This window comes from Vespa crabro, chromosome 2 (assembly GCF_910589235.1).
Source record: "Vespa crabro chromosome 2, iyVesCrab1.2, whole genome shotgun sequence".
NCBI classification, from domain to species: domain Eukaryota; kingdom Metazoa; phylum Arthropoda; class Insecta; order Hymenoptera; family Vespidae; genus Vespa; species Vespa crabro.
The window spans coordinates 8,931,701-8,955,498 of record NC_060956.1 but is presented as its reverse complement, the minus strand read 5'-3'; the positions used below and the strand labels follow the sequence as shown (position 1 = coordinate 8,955,498).

The following is a 23,798-nucleotide window of genomic DNA, read 5'->3' as shown; positions in this document are numbered from 1 at the left end:
ATTTGTAAAAGTATTTCGTAATTCGCGTAGCTAAAGGCTCGTCGGTTACTTTCGACTCGGCCCTCGCGAACCCTCGAAAACGAAAGCGTTTTCTGCAGAGACGAAATCACCTGTATAACGGGTGACTTCAGTGGAACACTTTTCGATTACGATTTAGTTTCATTATCAATGTATCACATATACTAACCATTGATACCCATTTTATAACATATTTTTCTTTCATGTATAACATATATCGAAAACAATATACAATAAGATCATTTTATTTACATTTAATGATTTAAATCAATCATATGAGCTTCGCATTTACAAAAAAGAAAAAAGTATTTATAAAACCTCGAACATCCGTACACCCTATGAAGATAGCTCAACTCCTTCGATCAGTTACCTTTTCCTCGCTTTAACGTCAAACAATATACAATGCTGGAGGAAGCGGTGAGGTTAGGGGGTGGAGGTAGAGATGTGGGTGGTAAGCGCGTGTTCCATCGTAATAAAAAATATCGGACTGTGTGTTGCTCGGTAAAAACCAATAAAGGTTAGCAGGCATGCTCGTCCATGCAGCCGACGGTTGCGGTGAAGGCGAGCGACTGCCGTACACGTATATACATACCCGTATACGTACACACGTACATACGCATAAGTATATATATATAGTGTACATTCAAAAAGCAGGGGCCTGAGTTCTTGCTAAAACAAACCCTCGAGAGGAAAAGAGTGGTCGGTAGAGGAGAGCGAGAGCGAGAAATAGAGAGAGAGAGAGAGAGAGAGAGAAAGAGAGAGAGAGAGAGAGAGAGAGAGAGAGAAATAGAGAGAGGGGTGGCCCAGGACCGGCGTTGCTGAGCTATAGAGAAGTGGTAAAGAGGGAATTTGCAAGGGAAAACCTCGAGACCACCACCCTATCTCGGTGTCAGAGGGCCGCTCTAGTACGCCAAGTTTATTTCGGCGCAGAAACAGACGCGTCGCGATATTAACGACTCTCGATATTTTCTCGTTCAGCTTTAACTTGCGAATTTAGATACAACTTTTAAGATGGTTAAATGTATAAAAAAATTGGAGGAAAGATTCGTTTTAATTGCACTCTCAAGCTCTTCTTTTTATTCGTATTTTTACTCGTAGAGTTCAAATTTGTGAAATTTTTGTTTACCTTTTTTTATGTATATATATATATATATATATATATATATATATATATATATATATATAATAGATTGTTACCTAAAGTCTGTACATTTGCACTAGAAGCTAATTAATAGTCACGAGAAAAGATCAAGACCCATCGTCGATTTATGCTCGCGCTATCGGAAGCTAACGGGTATGAAAATTGTTGGCCGGAATTTTCTCGGTCAAGAGCCGATAACGACCGTAAAATATTTAGGGAAACATGCAGAACCCCGGCACGTTTCCTCTTACGGAGGATGCTGTCCGTTATTTCTCCACCTCCTCAATCTCATTCCACCGTCGTTCTCCAGGCATCTCTTCGTTCCTTGCCACACGATGCTTCTGACGGCTGGATAAAGAGGGAAAAGATAGGAAAAAAAAAGAAAAAGAAAAAAAAGAAGAAGAGAGATCGACTGCTTTGCGATACGCGTCTGCCGCGAATCCCCGAGCGCAGATTAAGTCCGCTCCCTTTAAATATTCATCCCCTTGGAAAACTTGATAAAAATAAGGAAAAGACTTCGTCTCAAGCCCTCCTGCCCTTTCTATTCGCCATCGAAACACTCTATGGTTGTTTGAGGTATACCATCGAGGTGTGCTCGCCTGTTGTAACACGTGGATCAACGTTTTATTTTAATACTTTTTTTTTATTTTTCTTTCTTTTTTGTTTTCTACGAAACGCTATCTATTTGATAGGAATAAGTTCATAGTTCGAGGGTAATTTTAAGAAGGGATAGGAAAAGTTTCTCGTTTGACAAATTTACTTTATAGCTTCGACGAGATTTGTCTAAAAAAATCAAAGTGCGTGATAAAATTAACGAACGAAGACGGCCCTTGCTTAATATCGAGATCCTTTAACCGATTCTAAGCCTCTTAAGTATCTCCGAGCTTCTTAAGCCGGACAAAGAGACGTTTTTTTTCTGCTCGGAGAAAAGAGGTTCTTCTGTGGAGGTCCTTCTCGAGGGTGCCACGAGATGCCCCTGATAATTGAATCAAACGATTTATTCTCCCGATTAAAAATGATAGAGCGGCTAAGGAGGTTTCCGGTTACAAAGCTGCTTTTTCCTCCCCCGTTGTGCTCTCTTCTTGCTCCCGAAAGAGAGAAAAAGCGTGCGAATAGTAAGGGGTTCTCACGAAGGGTGATGTAAAGTATGCCAGAGGATGAAAAGCGATCTCAAGGATGATTTTGAAGGTTCAAGCGATAGTAAGCTTGTTACTCGTCTCTTCTCATTCGTTTTAATCGCAAAGTTTCTATATTCTAAAAGAAGAAAAAAGAGAGAAAGATCGATCAACCACTACGAAGAATAACTTCAAAATTATTCTTGAAGGCAGTGAACCTCATGGTAGGAAATCGAATTGAAATGTGCTCGTCACTTCTTCCTTCGGAATCGTTCGGAACGGAAATGCGGACTACCCTAACCGACAAACGGATGGCAGATTGATTTCGTCGGTACGGTGTCTATCTCCCTCCTTGTTCGTTCTACTTCGAACGAGAGGGATGCGTTCGATCTCATCTTAGGTTATTAATAATATCTGGAGCTTAGTATTTCCGAGTTGGGAGAAGTAGATGAAGGAGACTCGGGATCCGGGGGAGCGTAAGAGGAAATGGGAGGCCTCTTCATTTCTGTATCAGGCGAACGAACGAATGAACGAACGAACGAAAGACCGAACGAACTGGCAGGCTGCAGGGCTGTGGGGGCCACAGATGGAAATACCCGATTTATATGCAAATTCCATATTTGTCGTTGCGAAAGGTGGCAGCCTCCAAGCTTCCTCCACCTCTTCTTATCCTGCCCGTTCGTCGGCGAAAGAACTTGCAGCTAAACTCGCGCGTCCGCCTTTAAAAACGGCGCCTTCGAAGTAAACGGCTTTCGAAACAGCAAAGGAAACGTTAACGTGTTCCGAGTTCAGAAGATAACCTCAGACACTTGACTCAGAAATCTTGACTTGTGTTAAGAATTCTACTACGCCAGATAGAGACTTTCTTAATCAAAGTTCTTCTTTTGATTGGTTGAGAAAAAATGGTCACTAAAGTCCCGATTGGATGGGCCATGCCGTCACCACCGTCATTACTCTGTCTTTTATCCGCGGGCCTTGTTGGTTACTAATAGCAACTGCCATCTATAAAATCTCGTTAACGTCAGAATATGGATTTTCTTTCAAGGGTGCATGAGGCAGCAAATTATCGAGCGTCCTTTCTTCCACCCTCGTGGCTCCGTGATATCGTTAATAAACTCGACGCCCATCTACTCCCACCCCCACCCCCACTCCGACATCTTCCCTGTCTAATCACATCCGCGTTTCACTTCCTTTTCTCTTCCCTTTTCTTTCCTTTTACTTTTTTCTTCCTTCTTCTTCTTCATTTCGTTTTTCTATTTTTCTTCTTTATCGCTGCCTCCCTCCTCGACCTTCTTACACCATCCATGCGACACCTGCATATTTGATGCGCCATGTAAACGGCCAACCTCCACTGAATAAACACGCGCCTCCTCATGCATTATTAATCCATGGACGGAAGATTAAAAATCAGGCTGAGAACGTCGAGGCAAACCAAAGATGCGAGGTCCAAGTTCTTTGGAGAAGAGGTGTCCGTGAACGTAAAGGAAAAGCAACGAGGGTACGTTACAACGCTGGTTTCCCTTTGAAGTGAATAAGGGAGATTGCGTATAGGTTGCGTGGGAAAAATCGTCGGCGGGTTTTTTCCGAAGAGAAGAATTAAAATTCTTCCGCGCCGACGAACTCGGCAACCCAGACGGCAGAGACGGCGTAGCTCGACTTTTGTATTCTTTGGAAGAAACCGCGAGAAGAATTTCTTCGAGATAAGCGATTCGTGGAAAAAGGGAGAGTGAGAGAAGAAGGTGGGGACTTTAGGAGTCGCGTAGCCAAGGTGTTCCAAGGCGAAAGAGAGAGAAAGAGAAAAAGTCGAGAGGGAATGAAAAAAGGGCACCGTCGGGACATTGCGGGAAAAATGATTATACGAAGTTGAAAAAACTTTGCTACGGAAAGGAGAAAGAAGAAGGAAAAGAGAGAGAACGAAATGTCACGAATACGCAGCCATTTATCGTCGCGCTTCAGCTTGAAGTCGTAGGGTTAACGGCTGAGTACCGTGTTCCTTTTTCTTTAACAAACTTTTCGAATAATTTTCGAAGACGAAAAGGACGAACTGATTTTTCGAAAATTCACCGATACTCTTTTATCGAGATATCGCAAAGAAAAAGATAAAAACGTAAAATGACCATTTAGATTAAAAAGCGATATCTTATTTTATATATAGTTTATTATACAAAAGTTCTGACATATTTATATTCGATAGAAAGTATAGATCTGAAACATTCAAGGGGAGAAGCAATTTCCTCTCTCCGATCTTCTCAACAATATCGTTTTACCGCAAGAGAAACGAAGACTAATTCCATGGCATTTTTCAAGAAAAGCTATCGCGGTAATCTCGATCTCGTACGTTCGCGTTCTCGCATGTTCTCATGTATTCCTTAGGGATTACTAGGATCCGTTAAGCTTAGACGCCTTATGTCTTACGACAGGTTACATCTGTTCTCGCGAAATCGAATGCGTTGGAAAGAGTGACGAGATGAACGGGAAAAGCGATGGGCTTATTTATATTTCTTCCAATCACCGTCACCAGATTTTCCTTTGCGCTTTCTCCTCCTTTTTTTCTTTCTTCCTTCATCGCTCTTCCGTCCTTTTAAGAAAGCCAAAGGGAACAGCAGGACGAGACAACGTGATAAATTATCGCACGTCAACGCTTCGACTTGCATTCATTTGTATGGCGTTAGCACTGTCGAGACGTCATCCCTCATTTTCTTCTCCAGCATACGATACATTTTCTTTGAAAGAAAGAGAGTACGCGAAATCACGCGTTAACTTCCGATCGTCACAAACGTAGTTTGTCTATCTGTCTCTCTCTGTCTTTCTCTCTCTCTCTCTCTCTCTCTCTGTCTCTCTCTCTCTCTCTCTCTCTCTCTCTCTTTCGACTATTATAAATCCTCTTTAGTTCGACGAGAGGAAATTCGTCGTTTCCGTCGTACTACCTTCTAATCGATCCAAAGCAAAAACTTTCGAGGACTTTAACTATCGCCGTAGCTACGGTACGACTCGAAGCGTCGCTTTAAATCGCAGCACAGGAAATACGGAAGCGTAAATTGCGATTCGAGCGAATACGAAAGTCGAATATATGACACTGGAGAGAGTCGTCCCTTTCTCTTGCCTTATTTCAACAGCTAAAATAACTCTCAAAAAGGCGAAGAATAAGGGACGCTGAGTATTTAGAAATCGAGGTATACCGGGTAACCTTCACAGTGCCGGACGGTGGTCTCGTCGGAGATAATAGGACCTCGGAAAGTTTTCGAGTTTGCAACTTTCTCCTCTCCACGCAATCTCTCCCAGTCTTTTTTTTCCTCTCTCCGTTCTTCTTCCTTCCTTCTCCTCGTCCTTCCTCCGTAAAGCAGGATGAGAAATCCAGGAGGACCGTTTCCATCTCCTTGCCAACCTCTGTCTCTCTCCCCAGTCTTTTTCTTTATACGTCTCTTTCTCACACCAGAGGGTGAGTATGAACGTGGGTGGGCAACTACGATCGACAAGCTTTTTCCTTTACGTCTCTGTTGCATAGTAAACGACGGTAAGCACTAACTATAAGATATACGACTGCAGATACTGTTGCTAGAGCGAGAGATTTGTGGTCGCGGCCAGTGGTTTCTACGCGAAAGCTACGGCCCTTAGGCAACCCGCATTCAGGTGAAGATTGCGTTTTGACGTCTGATAGATTCATGGTTATAGGAATCAGAGTGGTTCCTATTACATCAGAAATCGGGGTGAAATCCTGATCGCCTTGGGTGAATCGACGTAAATCAAGTACCACGACTACTTTGACATACTGTTTTCCTTGAAAACGAGGAGGAATATATATTTTTCTTCCACTTTTCTCTTCTTTCCGTCATTCTCTCGGTAACTTCAGATTTGAATTTCTTATTCAAGTTCGATTGAGAATATTCAAATGCTATCATTCAAATCAATATCTCCCGAATTTTTTCATTTTCAATTCTTTTTTTTTATCTATCTAAAAAATATTTGGCGGCAATCGAAAGTAGGGATTACGGAAAGTAAATAGCAATATATTGACTAGTCGACAAGGATAAAAGCTGTGGCGTCCTAGGCGACGAAACGTACAAAACCAAGACAAAGTAGAATAGGGAGAAAGAAGGTTCAAAGAAAGAAACGGATACGAGCCTGGAGAAAGTTGAATCCTATCCCATTATCTCACAATGCAAGATGGGAGAAAGGTCACTTTTCCGTCGATCTTTTCTTTTTTTGTCGGACTTTTCTCAACGGACGACAAAAGTATTTATGATATATTTAATTTGTAGTTTAATGTACAACAATGGTTTTGTCTTTGCGACTGCTATTAAAGAAACATTACTATTTTTTTTTCCTTTTGAGAGAATTAAAAGGAAAGTTAAAAAATATTTGTTAATTGTTTCAGTCCTTTTAGCTTTATAATTTCGTGTATATCATATAAAATAATTTTCAACTTTGGTGATCCGAAATAGAGAACAACCTTTCCAATTTTCTCTTTGCGAGAGAAGTCAATGGAGAACAAGATAGAACTCCTTGGAAATCCTCAGATTCCTCGATACCTTAAAGAGAGAAAGACAGAAAGAGAGAGATAGAAGAACAGAAAGGATTTAATCTGTCTTCGCGAAAAGCACGTGGGATGCACGAGTTCTCTGATCTTCGTACCTCCAATGGTTTCCCGATCGTCGGAAATTTATTCAATCTCCACTCAAAAGCATTGACAAACGTACGTACGATCGTAGATTATTTGACAAGCTTTAATCAATGTAGGTACCTATATTAAATTCTCTTATCGAAGGACTTTGTTAATTGCATAATCGAAGGATCGAGATTATCATTCATCATCGATCAATGATGCGTTTACGACGTAAAATCAATTTTTCAAAAAACTTTTTCACAATTTCACTTCGATAGGAATTTCTTTCCGAAGAACACCGTTACGTCCGCTCGTACTTTGTTTGACGTTGACGAAGTAGATCGGTCGAAGGAATGGGAAACGCCGCTAATGTCGCGACTGAGTGTCATCGTGCACCCTTCAGAAGCATCAAGACTTCGAAGGAAACGAGAAAGGAAGAGGGTGTGTGTGCGTGTGTGTGTGTGCGCGCGCGCCCGTGTAAACGTGAGCACGTACGTGTGTGTGACTGTGTAGAGGATAGGTAGAGGAAGAGTGGGATGAACACCGGGAAATATATCGTCGCCCGGGAAAACCTGAGTAAGGGACGGAAGGTTGATAGCTCGAGGACAGGCTGGTTATCTTTTGCCTGTAGGTGCAACGGGGTAACCGGTATTAGATGAGGAGACGAGCTTACAACCTACAAGAAAGACAACCTTCTATCTGAAAGGTGTTCTTAGGTGGATCTCTCGTCTCTCCTTTTCAGGCAAACGTTAGCCTGATAAGAACTTTGCGTAATCCTTGCTTAAAGAAAGAAAAAAAAAAGAACAACTTCAACTTTACGAGCGAGTTACCTTACCGTGGTATTTTACTTTCGTGTAATCTTCATGTTTTTTGCACGAATTTAACGAAAATCTAAAATAACATTTGTAAAAGGACGGAAATGGCAATAGCAATGAAAAGTTCGCCTTTATTATAAGATCTTTTTTGAACATCCGATGCAGGACTCGGACAAAGAACGACTCGAATTCGTTTGTTTTCTGGTCCCAAAGGGTGGGTAGATCGGTTAACAGAGCCAGGGACTCCCCGAACTATATTCTCCCCCAAATACGAAACCAATCGCAACACCTACGATGGCCGAAAGGAACGATTCAGTGGCAATAATAGGAGCTGGAGAGGAGGTCGGTAGGATGGCAGGGTAAAGAAGTGGAATGGGAAGCGGATGATAGTCGGTACGGTCCAAGAATCGACGAGGGAGGGGTATAGACTAGGATAGTCGTTGTGGAGAAGAACGAACATCGTCCTGGCCTCACCGGGACATCCTTCCTTTTATTGGCCATAAAAGCAATAATGCGATGCCATACGATACGCGTGCCGACGCTGAAGTACGACAAAACGATACAAATGCGTGGATCCTGGTCCCTTCCTTCCTTCCTGTCCTCTTTCTCTTCTTTCTTTTTCCTACTCTGTCCACTTCGCGAGTGTCCCTCTTCACGGCAAGTAGATATCTCTCTCAACCGTTGCAATTGAGCAATCTTCTTTGATTTCGCGATATCTTACCGATTTTTATTACCTTGTCGCTTCGAGAACGATTCTAATTTAATCGCGGCTATCAAAAAACAAAGTTTCATCCTACTGAATTAACTTCGAGTACTCGAATCGAGCTTTGCGTTATATTCTTTGTCAAGCTTTGCCAACGTCGTTTGTTGCCGTACGTTAACTGGCAATATCTGAGAGTGGAAAGAAAATAGCTCGAGAGCGTCCTTTTCAAATTTTCCCTCCCATCTTCTCTTTCTCTCTCTCTCTCTTTCTTTCTCTCTCTCTCTCTCTCTCTCTCTCTCTCTCTCTCTCTCTCTCTCTCTCTCTCTCTCTCTCTCTCTCTCTCTGGCTTTCGAAAGTGAAGTGAAAGAAGGGTGAAGAAATTAAGAATGCCGGCTGAAACGATAATCGTTCGGGGCTCGTTCTCGGCGACTTGCGAGGAAGCTCATTTCGTGCCGTTTAAAAAACTCATGAAGCCGAAACAAAGGATGAGGCGCGAGGGCCCCCAAGTGCACGTCTCTTTGGCATTAAACTGTTCTCCTGGAAGATGGGAGAGCCTTAAAAAAAAAAAGAAAAAAGGAAAGAGAAAGGAGAGGGTCGAAGAGAGAAAAAAACGAGACAAGGAAGAGCATCCTGATGACGTCTCAATTCCCTTCTAGTCGCCGATTTAAAAAAGCCAAGAGAAAAGATCTTCATCGGAGATCCTTTCGTCTCGGTCATCCTAATTCAGTTACATCCATTCCTCCGAAGCTTATTTACGAGTGCAACATTAACTTCTACGAAATATTGTAATAAAATCTTGACAATTAGTTAGCTAATCGTTTTGTGCAGAGTTTATATATATATATATATATATAATTAAATTATTTCGAGGTCGATATTAATTAAACTTAAAATTAATATAAAAAAAGTGAGATCAAATATGAAAATTGCAATCATTACAAGTTATCGTTACAAGTTATTAATAAAAGGAAAGAATTATATTACACTTTTTTTTGGGTACTTGAAGCTCGAGTTAGGTTTCATATGTACGTCTTCGCGCTAAGAAGTCACCCTTCTCAAAGACATCTCAATGTCCAAAAGGACGATGAGTATAGTAGGACGACACCTTGAGCTGAGATTACAAGCCGCTTGAATCCTCTTTTCTTGCCCTTCGACTCCACCTTCTTTCGCCACCTTAGTAGACCTCTTCACATCTATGAACCATCCTTAGACACGTGTTCTTGTAGGCGGCATACAGCTTCGAGAGACCCGTTACTTTCTTATACCCTTTCTTGATTCCCCCCTCTCTATCTATCTTTCTCCCTTTCGTTTCTACGCTTTCTACGCATGGCAAAACACCGTCATATAAGCATCAGCAGACTAAGACTAGCTTGCTATTCTTGTACGCGATAGGGTGAACGTCGAATACATTTAAAACGGGAATATGATTATCTATCTCCTACCATCAAATCGAGGGGAAAGAGATTTTTCTTGTGTTTCTGGATTTATCGACGGAAATGTGTACCATTACTGCGAAATCTTAGAAGACTTAAAAGAAACGGAAGAGACGAGATGATATAAAAACTCTTCGTCTCGAAAATATATAATAGACGTAGGTATACATATGTATATGTATATCCTTAAGAATAAGCAAGAATTTAAAAGATCGTGTTTCGAATATATAAACAAGTCAATATCGAATCTTTAGTTTAATTTACATCTTTTTATTATCATACGATGGAAGATGGCCGTAGAAATAATTAATTAAATAGAGATATTAACACACGTGTATTTAGCTTATAATACAACACTCAGAAAAAGTTCGTCTAATTTCTACGATGGTCCCTTTATGAGAAATTGCTTGCGCTTATTACCAACAAATTTCATCTAGAAACGGCACATATGGAGTATTGGTTAATTTGCGTATCAATCTTCCCTCTTCCTTATACTACATATGCGATCACTGAATATTAGTCTCTTACCCTTATCATGTTCACGCATTTTAGATGACGTTCGCACGACAGTGACTTTGTTAATACATCTGCTTCCACTTCTTCAAAACATATATGTTTTACATCTACTCTTCCTTTCTTATGAAGTAAAATTTTCTATCGATATATTTAATTCTATTTGTTACGTTTTCTTTTTTAATCCAATCGATTGCTAATTGCTATCTGTTCTAAAGATAATTAGTGGTATATATTTCTATTTACAAAGGAAGATTCAGAAGTTCTTCGGTCGTTGACGAATACAATTCATCAATACAATGTATTTTGTACCATAGTTATTTAAACTGTCGATGAAGATTTCAGGGAAATAAATGAATTTTAGAAAAAATTATGAATATTTTTATTTATAACATTTTCATTATTATATAAACAATTAATAAATCTTTCATCAAACGTTATTCCTAATTAAAATGAATAACTTTTGTCTTTCAATTTTTTTTTATCTTTTAGTTACAACATAAAATCGAAATATAGCAAAATATTTAAGCGTCAATTTTATCCCCGTGGATTGGATTTGACCTGAGATGTAAAAAAAATGGCATAATATATATCTACATATGTTCTAACCATTCCCAAAGTTTCATTATTTTTTAAATTTGATGGTTGGGGTTTTCCCTTGTTAGTCCTGTTAGTTGTGTTTTAAATCGGAAGCCCGTATGATTATTTTGGATAATGTCACATGATGCCATGAGTTCAGGTTCGTAAGATAATAGTGCCATCAAGTTTTATTTTTTACTCTTTCAGTTAACTAAATTGTTTTCTATAATATTTTCATCGTATATCTATTGTACAATTTTGCGTCTGGTATAACGTACTTGTATTTGCACTCAGATTTATTTCTCCTTTCTCTTTTTCATAAATTAGTCTATATTCTAGATATCGATAAATTTTAGTTATCGATACATTCTTTTCAATGTTGTAAAATAATTTTATCTAGGATCATTATTATATTGTTTCTTATTTATTATGTATATTATTATATTATTATGCTTTTGAAAATTTATTCTCAGACAATATGAAATGTCGGTTATTATAACAACGGACAGATATTTTATTGATCCAATCTTCTGATATAACGCCTTGTTAACTATCGTGAATCTTCATGAACGTCTAAATTTTGTTGCAGACTCATTGGAATCTTTGCTGAGTTGCAATACTTTAGATTATATTTGATTAATATTTTGTTTATGTATTCCTTTTGAGATAAATTCAATCCCACTTTATTCTTTTTGATCTTTATATTTAAAATATTGATATCTGTAGTATCGATAAAAGTTCTATTTTTCTATTAATTTTGTTAACTATTCCATCTATAATTTCATTATCTGTACTTACGGTTAATATATCGTCGATGGATATGCGATGTATATAACAATAAATTATCTTTAACTCTTAATCTATAAACGCATAGATCCTCCTCTAATATTTTTCGCTCCTAATGAGATAAGTACGCTATTGTAGTATTCGTGAAAAAAGTTGGACCATCAGATAGTCTAGACTGGGGACTCGAGAACCCGGCTCTTCCGTTTTCCGGGTAGCTGCTCTAACCATTAAGCTATCCAGACTTTTCGGTCAACCTTTTTCATGAATGTCTACTTACTAGAAATAGAAGTGCTTATTCCCACACTATTTAATTTTTATTTCAATGATATCCTGATTGTGGTAGGCCATATATGCTCTTGCTTAATTTGCAAACTTTCTTTTGATCAAAATACAAATCCGGTGAGCTGTTCCATATAAATTTTTTCTTTTAAATGGCAAAGAAATTATGCAGATTTTATATCACTGTCTAATTCTTAAATTGTGCATACTACAATATAATTCTAGCAGTTCCTAACCTTATAATGGGGATGAAGGATTCTTCGAAATGTATTACTAGTTTTGTATTGACAGCTTATAGCACTATAACTTATATCTTATATCTTACCATTTTGATCGATGCATTTTCATTTGCGTTGAGAATTCACTTGTTCTTTCTCTTGCATATGCTTTTTCTTAAAATCAAGTTGCAAACTTTTCCTTTCCCATGGCTTTCTTCTAGTTTTTGACTTCTTATGATTTCAATGCTTTATCATAGTTATTGGGGATTGAAATGTTTCATGATATTATATTGTTGTTCTATTCTACTTTGATTCGGACTTTTTTCGATCTTCGAGCATCACTTATCCTTAGGTTTTCTTTCCTTTACTTGAAGTTCATCCTATGTTCTTGTATTTTAACCTTTTTGCATATTCTATTCTCTCGGAGTGTATTTTACTGCTATTGTTTCTGTGAATCTTCGTTATCTGAGGTCTCAGATCTCAGATGTTTCCTTTGGTTGTCCATTTGCCTCTGTTGCATCATTACTTTCCTTTTTTCTAACATCTGATTTTATTAGTTGCTCTTTGTCATTATAATGATTTTCTATCTGTCTTTTCATACCGCGTCTTATTTACATAGTCTTTGTATCTGCTATTATGTGATAGTTGTGAGCCTTTGATTTTCTCGTTAAATCTGACTGTTCTTGTTATATATACCTTTCGGTTCCATGGGTTGCATATCTTATATGCACTATTATTTCTTGTGTAATCAAGAAAGATTTCTTTGATCGCTTACCTTTCCAGCTTACCCCTTACTTTCTTGAATATATAGTTGCATTCATCAGAACACTTTTAGGTATGATACTGTCGGTTTCTTGTTTGTTCATTTTTTCGATCGTGTTATCTTTCTCGCTTTTGTCCTGGAGTTATATATTTCATATGAACCTCCATTATAATGATTTCTAATCCAAATATTCCTAGAAATTGTGCGTCTGTTAACATAGTGCATGTTTTGTCAAACAATATCCTATTTGTTTCCTCTGTCACGCCAATTGGTTGTATGGTATACAACCGTAGTTCTTTAGTATTCGTAGTTTTTTAGTGCTATATAATCTTCTTTTTAAATAGGTATTCAAATCTTAATTTTACGAATTCTCACCCATTATTCGATTTAACTTTTTTAATCCTTTTATTAATTTCATTCTGCACTCTTTCCATGAATTCCACAAAGTACCCAAAAGCTTTTCTTTTCATACGAATACCCTTACATACGTATTACACGAATACGTACACCCAAGTATTTCTGCTATATTCGCTCACCAATACATATATGTATTTATTACCTTCTAAAGATTTTGTTGACATGGGACCGCATAAATTCATATGGATTAATTCTATTGGTTCTCTCGCTATTTGTTCGTTGAGGTGCTCATGAGGTTATTGTGCCTGTTTCCCTAATATACATGGTTCGCATAGTTCTAGTTTCTTCGCATTATAGTTTAGATTTCTGACAAAATTTTATTATTCATAACGATGAAGTAGTTTTCGCATACGTGCCTTTTATATCACAATATTTTCTAGTCTTCTGTTTCACATAGCGCCGTACCTCATAAAAAATCATTCACATTAAAATAGTAATTCTTTTTTTGTATAATAACGACTTTCTTAAGATTATTTTTCATTAGTTGAGTTTATTCAAGCATGCATATTATGATATCATAAAATGCGATGCTGTATGAATTAACTCAAGTGTGTACATTTATTGTCCGCTTGAAGTAATTCGAGTGTGCGTGTTAAAGGGTTAATTGTAACGGTTTTCCTATCTTCACTCGATATTGCATTTACCTTTATGTTTCCGTTTGCCTTTGACTGTACCTCTCTGTTATTTTCGACTGCCTGTATTGTGGTTTTGAAGGATACGACATTAGTCATCCATTCGATGTTTGGTGACATGTGTGACAAGTCTGAAGTCTATGTTTGTTTTAGTTCGTTGTTTAATTTTGTGTCCTTTTCACCGTTTCTATTTGGAAATATGTGGAATCTATATATATTCATTACATCTTTGCGTTAACATATCGCTTTGTTCATACTTGGTTCTGCTTATCTTGTCATTTCTCTAATTGTTGTTGTTGCTATAATAATTATCTCTACCTCATAATAGATTACCTTATAATAGATTCTAGTTTTTATCTATATGATAGTATTCTATCGCAATATGATTTTTTTTACAATACATGTAACATAATATAGTAATTCCTTTTTGCTTTGTAACCTCGTATCGTCTTGTATGCTTTTTCGCCTCTCCAATATGCTGCCATTCCATTGGGGTGTTCCTTATCGTTAGTTCTCATCATTTCTTCTTCTTCTGATAAGGCTTGTTGGATCTCTTTTACGGTTATACCCCGTTGTTTTCTCAACATCGTTGTAACTTTCTCGAATTTCCCTTACGGCATGGCACGTGACCTCCTTTTGTGTTATCGCGTGTTTGAGGTTTGCGGTTTTGGACTCGATATTTCTTATTCAGCCTATGTATTCGTTAATCATCCAGTTATTGTCCATTTTTATATTTTTTAATTCTGGGCCCATTTCTACTCTTCAATCTTCGATATTTCCCTCGTGCATTAGTTTCAACCTTCTCATAATTTCTTTTGCTTTATCAACTACTAGAAAATAATCCGCTATTCATCAGATAAAGTCATTATAATAATTCTAAAAATCTCATCGTTTCTGTCTTTCCATTTCACGCGGTTTTTGTATTTTATCGATTCTACATTATTACTTACCAGTGTATCGGAGATCACTTTATTCAGTTTTTTAGCTTTAAGTATGCATCTCAACTTTTCTTTAAAGATCACATGTAATAGTTACTGTCATTTAGAAAATCTATTTTGTTGATAAGTATCATCGTTTGTGCCATCATGTTGGTACTTTTTTCCAGCAACTTCTTTTCTTCTAAGCTTCTATCCAGCACATCCTCTCCCTATTCTCTATCACATAAGTGTCTATTTTAATCTATTTTCCTATTATTATCTACCTCTCTAACACTTTCCGCAAACGATGTTCTTCTAACACTGATGGAGGGTGGTCGGGCAGATAGTTAATTACGGTAGATAGATATTAATACACGTATATTTAACTTGCAATACAGCATTGACCAAAAGTTCATCTAGCATCTACAACAATCTATGAATGAGTGAGTGCTTGCACTTAATTACAAACAGATTTTGTCTAGCAGCGCCACATATAGCGAGTATTAGTTAATTATCCTATCATTATGTATCTGACGTTTGAATTAACAGTAAAGAGAATAAACAGTAAACATTAGAAGTATATCGATGGTATGAGAAAGAAGCATGTATAATAACAAAGTATGGACGAAAAGTCACATATTAGCAGTTATTTTTATGTACAGTCTTTGGGAAAAATCAGATGTATTTAGATGTGCAGCAATAGGATCCTCCTAATATATCGTGGGCCTGCTTCATACATGTATAAGTACTGTAATAATATCTATAATTAACTTTTTATTTATAAATTCATTGATATTTAACATTAATAATTTCTATGGCATAATTTTATAGCAATTAGTAAAACATATTTAGACAAAAAAGAGTTTATTTTTGATGTAAATTAATTGGTCAGTTACCAAATTATAGAAAACAAAGTAGAATAATGTAAGAGAAGAAATATTTAGCGCACATTATATAACAATGTGAGAATAACGATTTCTAGGGTAGTTAAACTTTCCTATCGTGATTCAACGATGTCGATAAAACGTACAATGATGCGAAAAATTGCGAGTTCTCGCTTTTACGAGTAACACTTTGTGTAATTTCTGTCGCGATAATGACATTCAATGCCATCGCGGTTTACGAGCGATTATCATCGTGGAATCTTTTTGCAGGGCTATATATCCCTAAAGAAGCTAAGATTTGGTGGCTGAAAAGTTCGACTGGAATTTAAAGGGAATCATGACATCCTCGTAAACCGACCAAATCGTCTCGTTTTCTTTCCTTTCTTCTTCCTCTTTTATTATTTTCTTGTTTTTTTAATAACAAAAAGAACGATGGAATTTTTTAATCCCCTCGATATTAACTATCCGAGAAATAAATGTTCTCTTTCTTCTCATTTTCTAATCTTCATTTGTTTTTCTCTCACAAGTGTAAACAACGTTATTGTCAAACTTTTCATATTGTCGATTAATCAAGTAAAGATAAAATTCATTAAATATCAAGTGATAAGATTTCCCCTTATACCTCATGTGCTCGTTATAATTTATTTCACCATGAATATCCGAAAAGGCGCCCTGAGTTTCCTCCTTGAAGACGAAGCCCGTTGTCTTTTAGTGCGAATAGGCGTCGCATGACCGGAACATTAAGACATTGTTCGTCATGATTTATAAGACGATTTGCATTCAGGCCCAGACCTCATATATCAAATGTACAGTACGAGTTACACCGATTTCTCTCCGATTCATTGCTTCTATGAATAGCTTTTTAAAATGTCTGTGTTTAAAACACAAACTTCAAAGAAGTTTTTCTTCGTCAATTTTATTAAGTAAGAACTTTCGAGTTAATGTTTTTATTAATTGCCATTAATCAAATCAACTCAACTCAAAAATCTTGATAATAGAATTACAAAAATTCAGATAGTAATTTTAGTTTTTACAAAACTCGATTTTACTCTTCGAAGGTTCAAGTAGCTAGATTAAAGTCTAACAACATAAATCGAGATTTTGAAGAAAACAAAAAATTTGTAGAATAGTACGAGAACCTTGCAAACACCCAGACTTATATATACATATATATACAAGCAAATATACCTATATTCGTTCAAAACGCTCACACCGAGAACAAGCGGATCCCAAAAGTTTCGGAGCAGCGGGCTTTAACAAGGGTTATGAGGGAGAAGAAGAGAGAAATAGAGAATTCTCGAAGAATATTAGCGTGGGCTTGTTTCAGACTCGACAGAGACACCATATCTACCCTGTTCTTCACGCATAACGCGTACGTATACTGTCTACGAAGTCTAGCAACGAATACACACGCACATATAAGTTCACGTGCGAACGAGCATCCTTTGCTAGAAGCTGAACAGCCACTGATGAACTTCAGTCATCGATCATCCAATTAGCCGAGCGATCAATCATCCTGCTGCCATCTGCCCCGAACCTGCAGAAGGCCCTCGAAGCATTGGATGCTTACAAGGTCCAGTATCCTTCTAACGGAGTCGACGTGTTCGACCCTACCACGACGAATCCCTAATCAACCCTTTTCAACGTGTGCAGTTGCGGGAGTAACGCTATTCCTCACACCATTGCGTTAACCGTCTCTTGCCGCGAGTCAGCTTTTTCCTATCGTTACGCCTTGAAATATAGTCTCTTGCTTCTTCTGCTTCTTCTTCTTTAATATTAAGGTCGAAGATGTCAAGATCAGAACGTTCTTCAAGACAACGAATAGGTTACTAAAATAATTTTCTAAAAACGATATTCTACATTTTAATTTCTTTATTCTTTATTTCTTTTTCTTTGCTTTAATTAATAGAGCAATTACTTGTTCTAGAAGTATCAGATTCTCATAAACGTGCATGTAAAACAACCTTTTCCCGAACATCGACGCATATTAACGACTAGCTCGATACACGAAACACCGAGCATGTCAAAATCACTGTCTTAAGTTTTCGTCTGGATGCGATAATCTTACCGTCCGCCCCTTAGCCTCGTTAGCTACGAGAAACGCTTTCTATCTCAATATACAACTAGGAAGTAGTATAGAAGCGAACATGTACGTTGATGCCTCGAACGAAGGGTAGGATCGAAAGTGTTTGATATATAACTCGATAGATCGGATAATAATGCGCGATATGATGCGTGAGTTGTTAATTCGCACGTCGCGTCCAATGCACACGACGTGAGTTCTCACGGTAGTTTGCGCAATACTTCCCTTTTAGGGGTTGCACGTATTCTTCGCCTTTCGATATTTCCACGTGAGTTAACATCAATGCCGAGAGAGAAAGAGAGTGAGAGTGAGAATGAGAGAGAGAGAGAGAGAGAGAGAGAGAGAGAGAGAGAGAAAGAGAGAAAGAGAGAGAGAGAGAGAGACCCTTCATGGAATTCCACATGGAAGTATAAAAAGAATTTCTCAGCAAAATCGGTTGCACTGCCCATGTACTTGATCCTCAGCTATTATCATTAGACCCTTTATTTGTTACATCCGACGATTAAATCCAGAACTTGGCGACGATATTCCAGAAAGAAATTGTTTTGTTCTATATAAATTTAGACTTTTGACGATCAGAAGTTATTTAGAAAAGTTTTGAATAATTTTCGAAACGTTTGTTCTCGTTCATCGTTCGAAAGGAATTAGATTAGAATAAGATTAGATCTATCCCTTTTTGTTGAGTACGTCTGCGCGTAATTTATGCTGATGAACCTTTACATTACAAATTGGCTACTTCAACTACATTTATTTAACGGCAACGGTCGCTTAGGTTCCTCTTTTGATTATCGGTTGTACCTTTCCTACCTGCGAGAATTACGCTTGCGCTCTTCTTCAACTTCTTCTTCTCGATTTATATCTATTTCCATAATTTCCTCTTAACTGATAATTCGCCGACGTCGACGCACCACACCGCCTTCCTCTGCCCTTATCGCTTTCACCCTGTTTTCAGTCTGAGGCGTTATATTGCGTAGACCGAGGAGAAATATGAACAATTATACGAAGCGGTTGCTAGCGCCAGTAGTTACGTCTATCTATGTGTATGAACAAGGTTGTATCTCGTTATTCAGAACGGGATAAATCATTATTTAGAATGCATATAGATACTTGATATCCAAAGAAAGTTTCTCGAAAATAAATTTAATTGAGGATATTTTAAAATATCATAACTCTTATTTTTTTCTTTTTTTCATAAAAAAAATCTTCCTTATTTCGACCTATTTACATTCAAATCAGTTTCCAATTTACGAAAGGTCGTCCTTTTCCCAGGAGATCTTTCCTGGAAGGAGAGAAAATATAAATCATCGAAGATTTTCACGGATAACGGTGCATTCTACTCTCTGTCGTCCGATCGAAAAAGAACGAGTAGTCGTTACGCGAAATTCTCTTATTGTCGTTGAATACGATTTCATTCTATAAAAACAACTTTCTTTATTTTTAGATATTTCCTTCTCTTAAACTCGAAGTACTCTTTAATAAGAAGCCTTATCACCTGTATGCGCCTAAGTAGATACTTAAGTTCTTACGTTTAAGAAAATATTTCCTAGAGAGAGAAAGAGAGAGAGAGAAAGAGGAAGAGAAAGAGATAAAGAGGGAGAGAGAGAGAGAGTAGAAGTAGCAACGACGAAAATGATGCTAGTGATGGTGGTGTGACTAGTACAAACCATCTCTGGCTTGCTTCGTGCTTCGAAAAGACAGCAAGGAAGGAAGACAGGGGTGGCTTGGGACCACCCGCCAAGTGCTAAGCCGATAGGCCGTGAATCTATGGGGTGGGTGCGAGAACGAAAACCTAAGTGTCGCTGGAAAACGTCTCTTTAATGCTCTTAGCGTCGTCATGCTGTTTTCCCGACACCTCCCTTTACCGCCTCTTTTCCTCTCGGAACGAATAGTTGCTTCTCGCGCTGCAGAATAAATACATGCCAGCATTGAAATTGCGTTCTCCTCTTGCCTTACGTTCTTACTTCTTCTTTACCGGTCTCTTTACAGTGTGATTTTTGTAAATTCCATGAAAAAGCAAATTTTTGAAATTAAATTTAAATTAACACGATTCTGATTAGATAAGTTATCTTTTTCATTTTGTCAAGTAATTTTTAGGAATAATTTCCTATCGGTAATTCTTATTCTTCAAAGAAATAACAGATTCGACTGAAGCGTATACGAACTTCGACAAGGCAAACCCTCGACGATTGTAGGTCCGTGTCACTCGCGTGCCCCTGACAGCCAGCAATTAACAGTCCCGGACTTTCGCCTCTCTGATACGGCAACGTAGCTATAGTAGAGTGCGAGAATAGAGTGCCGGGCTAGGCGCCCCGTTAAATAATTGTTCCCCCAATGCGTCGGTTAAGACAACGATTTGCCCAGAGCTTTCGTTCGCCGACTACCTTCTCTCTCTCTCTCTCTCTGTTTCTCTTTCTCTCTTTCTCTTTCTCTTTCTCTTTCACTTCGTTTCTCATTCCCTGTTAAGGTCTCGCACGCTAGTCAATAATAGTCTTCCTTTTGGTTGGACTATGTTCCGATTATTCGAGATTTATTTCCTCCCTTATCCTCGTGTTCGTAAATTTACTTTGGACAATTACCATTTCGAACCGAAATGCATCTTTTTCCTTTTTCTCGTCGCTGCAAGAAAATCATAAAATTCTATTGTAGAGAGCATATTGCTTTCTCTGACCGATATCGATTCCTACAAGGAAATAGAGCGTGCACGAAGTATGGCGATTCGATGATGAAGTGAAAAACGAACGAACATTCTATCCTTTTTTCGCTCATACGGTCATTTCAACCTCGTTAACCTTGTTGGTATATCGTTTGCATGTAGAGGAGAATAAAAGCGAGAGAGATGGGGTAGGGTGGACTTTCGGAACTCTTACGCGCTATTTAACTTATCCATTTGAAAATCAAACACGTGAAACGATTAATTCATAATTAACGCTAGCCGTTGTAGTGGAAAAATGAAGAAGAGGGAGAGGGTACAAAAAGAGATGGAGACGGAAAAATAGAAAAGAAATAGAGTAAATAACAGAGATTTCTCTTGATGATCGTGTTTAAGGAGTGGTTTCACCCTTTCAAAAAGAGAGGCTCCTCCGAAAGGCTTTCGTAGTAGGCATATTGTACGAGAGCAAGAAAGTTTAAAGTTCGTAACTTTAGTTCCGCTGTTAGCTTCTAATTAGCGGACAAACAGCTAGTGCTGAGATACAGACATACCACCCGTCTGTGGCCTGCCCCGAAGAAACTCCAGTCTAGGTTTGTCCGAGAGTTCATCATCTTCCGTTTCTGCTTCTTATGGTGCACCGGTACATTTGTAGCAAAAGAGAATAACTACTTCCATTTGATTAGTACGACCGTACTCTAGCATTTTCTATGAATGAAAATCGGTACAGTCCATTAGCTGCAACTTTTTGGTCAAGTAAAATTTTCAAATGAATTAATCCGGTAAATACAGCTTATCGAAATTTCCATTTTCAAGATAATATAATAGTTTGTGTGCAATTTATTTAGTATTCCGTTGTTCTCTCTCCTCTTTCTCTCTCTCTCTCTCTCTCTCGCTCTTTCTCTCTCTCTCTCTCTTATTGCTTCCTAGATTACCTGTCGCTCCGTCGTCATATTGGCCATACTTGGTCGATATTATGGAAAATGTTGGTGGTCTATGGGCTATATTCCATGCGGACAACCTTTACTCAAGAAATGACAAACGCACTCACGTTGGAGGTTTTGCATAGAAAGAGAAAGAGAGAGAGAGAGAGAGAGAGAGAGAGAGAGAAAGAGAGAGCGACATATATCGGCTTCGAAGGTGAGGCGCGAAAGGGAGAGGTGTGGTGGGCATCGAGTTAGGTCACCGATGGTGTGAGGCTTTCAATATGCTTCGATGGTAGTTACAGTACCCTCTGGACTACTGCTACAGATCGGTTCGGTAAGGAGTGGAGATGAGAGCAAGAGAGATGGAATTATCGTGCTGCGGTATCGGTTGCCTTGGTTATTTAGGAAACCATATCAAAGTTTGAGTTGGCTGCCTACTGGTGCTACGTACCCTTCTATCCTCCCTTGCTCCTGGACAATGAGGTCTCTTCTGGTCTCCTCGAGGTTGCCCATGACATTCGTTACCGGACCAAATAACGACAGTCAAGCCTACGAAATGGCGAATCGTTCTTTGAAATACTCGAAGCAAAAGATCTAATTTGCTCTTCTAAGTATTATTACATTCAGATTCGAACGCTGATAATACTGATAATCATTTATCGATCTTTCATATAGATATCTTTTTTATAGGTAATGTAACATTAGAAATTTGTAAAAATTATTTTAACGAAGGTTAATCTTTTGTGACAGTGATTAGCAAGCCGAAGAGAGAACATTTTCCTACTTTCCGCAAGATCCGTGTGCCTTCTTCTAGAAGGGTCGAGATTTAATTAAGGCAAGGCGACGGGTAGAAAGACGAGTCGCTATGTCATGTAAACTCGAACCATCCCTTCTTCTCTTTCCATCGTAGAGACACGAGTACTAGCTCAAAGATCTTCCACCTTCTTCATCTTCGCCATTCGAAGAGTCCTTTAGTAAACTCACGAAATCACAGACTATGCTCAAGTTAAAGTTCATCGAACAGAGTTCGTTCCAGGAAGTAGTTTCAGTCAAAAGAGAGACTGGCTTCTCTCTCGAATTATTTAAAAAATCTTAGATCATATGTCTAGATTTAATCATATCATCATGTACGTATTTTTATCTGATCTATGTAAGTACGTTTTCAATATTTTTCTCAATAATTTACAAAGCACTCATCAAACAGGAGATCACATAGTGGAAAGTTTCGATTGTGGATCCGCGCTTATCAAGTTCCGCTTTGAAACTCGATGGAATCGAAATAACTCGCAGCAGCAGCATCTGCACCGTAGTCGCGGTTTTAGCGTCAATAATTCGCAAAGTCTGCGGAGCAGATTCTAACCGACTGATTTCACGCATCTGGCGTTTGGTGGTTAGTTTGGCTTGGTCCGTGCTACCTCGTGAGAACGAGAAGGATAGTAAAAAGCAAGGAGCCACTGATAGAGGAGAGAGAGAGGAGAAGAAGAGGTAGGAAGAGTAGTAAGAGGGTGAGTGTGGACAGCCCCTGCTTCGCCGGTGTGGTATTCCATGATCAATATTCCTTACTCCCTTTGCCTTGGTTTAGCCCTCCTCCAACTTGGTACGGGTGCCCTTACCTCGTGAAAACCCTCCTTCTCCAAACCCATCGCCTCCGCTCCGTCCCCCGTCGCTGAGAACTCGGCAGAAACCCCTAAAACCCCTCTCGCACCCTCGTCTTAATTAGGAGTCTGAATCTGTGGCGGACACGCGTATAAGGGTAGGGAGCAGGAGGCCACGGCGTTCGGTTCGGTAGCAGGCTAAGGGTATAAGGCCAGTCTGAACTCAGTGAGCCTCGTGTCCGAAACATTATTTCCAACTTTCCTACGATCACCACGATGTCATGCTCATCCGACGACCCTTTTTATTATTCTTCCAAAATAAACACATTTGCGCTACCTTACCCTTCTCCTTCGCAAAGAGAATGACGTCCCTTTAAAAGATAATTCTTCGCAGCAGAAATTCTTCACACGATTTTTGTAGTTAAGAAATAATCTCCGTTTTTCCTTACACGTTCGTGAGATTAATTTTTCGTTGAATGTATGGACCTACCTATGTAGATGAAGATTTTACGTTAATTAGCTATCATGGCGAGAGAAAATGGATTCGATCTCCAAGTTTTTAAATGGTCCATTTCCTTATCTCACTATAACTTCGACTTTCATTTTATACACACACGGGCACATATGTGCGCTTACAGCTATATAAAGGTGCGTATCCAGCGAGTACCCTATTGAACTCGATCCACTATACCTTAACGAACTACATTGAAAACTTCAGCTTCATGCCAATT

The 23,798-nt window shown here is 38.5% G+C and overlaps 1 protein-coding gene across 20 annotated transcripts in view; it reads left to right on the top strand.

Moving 5' to 3' along the window:
* Positions 1-23,798, top strand: part of LOC124422302 (mucin-5AC-like) — a 244,176-nt gene that overhangs the window by 166,081 nt on the left and 54,297 nt on the right. The window lies entirely within an intron of this gene.